A 3,756-nucleotide genomic window follows, 5' to 3' on the forward strand; every position below is an offset into this window, starting at 1 on the left:
AGTTAAATTTCTGCTAAATTTCGCAGCAGAAAACGTGTTTTTCAATGAAACGCGCCACTGAATCGCGTTTTCATAGAATCGCGTTTTCAAATCTGCGCCTATAATTAAGAAAACACGCCTTCAAAACGCGACAGAAAGTCGCGTTTTCTACCAAGTCGCGTTTTACAGCCCGTTCAGAAATAAAAAACGCGCCTTCAAATACGCGACTTTAAGTCGCGTTTTCTCACGTAGTCGCGTTTTCAATGCTGCAAATTTTGTGGAGAAACGCGACTTCAAAAACGCACCTTGAGGCGCGTTTTCTTGAGCCGCGTTTTCTGAGCAATTTAAAAAAAAAAAAATGCAGTTTCCTTGATTCTCTTTTTCTTCTTTTCCTCATATATTTTCTTGTACCTTGAGTTTCTTATTGTATTTTCTTGTACCTTGAGTTTCTTATTGTGTATTTTTTATAGGTACATCACCAAAACAAGGGTTTGAAGTTACGGATCGCCGTTTTGATGTCTTGAGCCTTTGTTATCACTTTTGTTTCTCATTTTCCATTTTTAGGTTTATATCACTAATGGTTACCAAATGGAACTCATGAAGCGATGATGACAAGCGAACAACGTACCTTGAAGCTTCATATTCAATCACATCATAGGGGAGTATTACTTTCTTTATCTTGATTTTCCTTTTTACACATTGAGGACAATGTGTATGTTAATGTGGGGAGAATCTGAGATATATATAATTGCTATGTGATTGACGTATTAGTTGCAAAATATTGGACTTGTGTTAAAATTCAAAAAATTTTTCCAAAATCTTGTCCAAAATTGCAAACTTGCCTCAAACAATTTTTAAAATTTTTCCGATTTTATTCCAAGGGGTAACAAGTTCCATACCATTAGTAGTTCAAAGTCTTCTACATTTGAGATAAATATATGTGCGTTTGAGCCACTTCTTTTCTCATTTAACTTGAAAATGACTATTATGTGATTATAATTTTGCATTTGTAGGAAAGTATATCTTTAAAGTGAGAAAATTATGCCTAGATATTTTTTTTTGCATATTTGATTGAAAATTTCTTCTCTTTATTGGATTTTGATAAGTTAGTGATAAATATGGTCAATAATTGCAATAACTCTTCTCATGATTTTGCCTTTCGAGGAATGTTATTATCTTTACTTTAAAAAAAAAATGAATGAAAAAAAAAAAAATGAGAAAAACAAAAAAGAAAAAGGACAAAAATAGAATAAGATTTGTTTCTACTCCAATGATTCTTGTACTTAGTGAACCGGTGTTCTTCATCTAAAAATGTCGACTTTCGCGTAAAATGGTTACTTGAATAAGAGTATGCCAAGCAACTTGAGTATGTAAGTGTTGAGTAACGGTGATCTTCATCTAAAAATGCGATCCTCGCCGTAAAAGATACCTTTCACAAACTAAGTAATATTTAGCTATATTATATAAATAAATCCCTCTAAAAGTTAAATAAGAGATGATCTGGTTTAGAAAGCATCATTATTGGCCATATGAGTTACTTGCTATGGAAATTGTTAAGGATGAGAAATTGACTTGAATTTGTTATAATGGTGTATAAATTGGCTCTCCTTTACTCGATATTATGAGTACCTTGAACTTAAATTGAATAATGCATAATGGTTATTTACTTTGTTTTGAGGAAATGAAGTTGAAATGCTACATATGTTTATTTTCAAATTTTGGATCATTGTTGGTTTGTATTTTTATTGCTTGAGGACAAGCAATGGTTCAAGTGTGGGGGAGTTTGATAAGTGACTAATTTACGTAATAATTGTATGATATTTTATATTATTTTTAGTCACTTTAGTATATTATTGGTAGAATATGAATCATTTTGGCTATAATTGGTGAAAAATGCTTTTAAGTGATTAAATGAGGTTTTTATCACTTTTTACTTGGATTTTGTGTATTTTGACAGTTTTGACACATTTTCGTATTTCGGATATAACTTGAGCTAAAATGATCGGATTAAGATGATTCTTGAACCAATTTGAAGATAAGAGATAGATCTACAACTTTGGTGAAGACATATAAATCCAGTTTGAAGGTTTTCCAGGTCAAAATGCCGATATTACAATAGCAAATTTCTACTGTCGAAAACTGAAAGCGCGCCAATGAGCAGGTAAGGGTATTTCGGTCATTTCTCAGGCCTACACAGATCCAAATGAGGTGATTCTTGATGCATTGGAAAGCTAACTCAAAGGGCTACAAGTTTTATGTTTTGGTCAAGAGCTAAATCAGCTTTTATCATCAAGAAAAGATCGGTTGAAGTTGGGCCAAAAACAGAGCAAGTGATCCACACTCGGATCCACTATTCATCCGAACCCTCGGTTGTTTCTGGGTTAGTGGAACCGAGCTCGGATCCATACGGATCCGAGGTACTGTATCAGCTCGGATCACTGTAGCAGCCCAAAGTCAGAAAAGGCTGCTCTGTACGCGTAAAACTCAATTTCACCCCCACCAACTCACATTGGATGCTATACATGTGAGAAACATTCCCAGCTGTAAAAGGGAGATGTAATCCTCATTTCTTGACCACCTTTCATCATTAAATAAGCCAAATTCATTGCAAAAAGGAGTTGGGAGTCCATAGCAGAAAAAATAGAGAGAGCTACGGGAGAAGCTTGGAGTCGGCAGAAATGTAGCTCTTTCATCTTCCTAGTGTTAGTTTAGCTTAGTATAGAGTAGTGTAGCTTTTCCATTCTTGTTTATTATCTAGATTAGGATGAAGATGGAGGATGAAGAAGGCAAGGAAGAAAGCTCATGTGACAAGGGTTGTATTCCTTCCAAACTCTTTATCTTTTGTATTTGATTCCAAGTTTAGTTAATATACAAGTTCTGGATTTTGTGTTCATTATGTGTTTCTAAAGTTTATGCCTTGGGTTTGGTTGAACTTTCTATAATTGTTAGTGTTTATTATTTGGTTATTTGATTGCTATGATTTGAGCAAGTTATTTAGCACTTTGGCTCTTTAAATCATGATTAATCTGGTACCATTGATTGTGATTATCTAAGGTGTTGTTTCTGCAATGAAAATTGAGATTTAACACTAGTTCAAGAAGTGCTAAACATAGGGAGTACACTCACGAAAGTAGAGGTGCATCTATGTGGTTTTAGTGATTCATTTCATGTAATTTCACTGAAGAAATGAGCTTGTAGCTAATTTCATAACCATGAGAATAGGTATGGATTAGTTATAAGTCTAATTGATTCACTACGAAAGTAGGATTCAAATGCATAAGAAAATTACACCATAATTAGCCTAGATGTAGTACTCAATGATCCAAATATAGCACTTGCATGAGTAGTGATACCACAACCTAAGGAGCTTTTATTTGTTATTTTGTATAATTTCAGTAGGTTAAATTTGTTATAATTTATTGATAGTCTAAATAATAGAGAAGCTTTAGTAATACCGGTAATTGTTCACTCTTCCTTGTGGGATCGACCCGATATATACCCTAAACTACTAGTTGATCTGTATACTTGCAGTGAACGGGTGTAATTCGGTATTTTTTAGCTTGCACGTATGTAAAATACCCGTCAATCGCATTGGCACCATCTGGTTGAAGACGTTAAACTTAGAGCTTTTCGGGAGGTAACCCGACTTTTTTCTAATTTTATTTATTAAATATCTTTCTTTTGTTTGGGATTATTGTTGCTGGATTTAACTCCTATTTGTAGTGTTTTCTTGTCTTTATATAGTTTGGTAGGATGGTTTCCTGAACTTGACTATTA

Source organism: Coffea eugenioides, chromosome 6, assembly GCF_003713205.1.
Source record: "Coffea eugenioides isolate CCC68of chromosome 6, Ceug_1.0, whole genome shotgun sequence".
Classification (NCBI taxonomy): domain Eukaryota; kingdom Viridiplantae; phylum Streptophyta; class Magnoliopsida; order Gentianales; family Rubiaceae; genus Coffea; species Coffea eugenioides.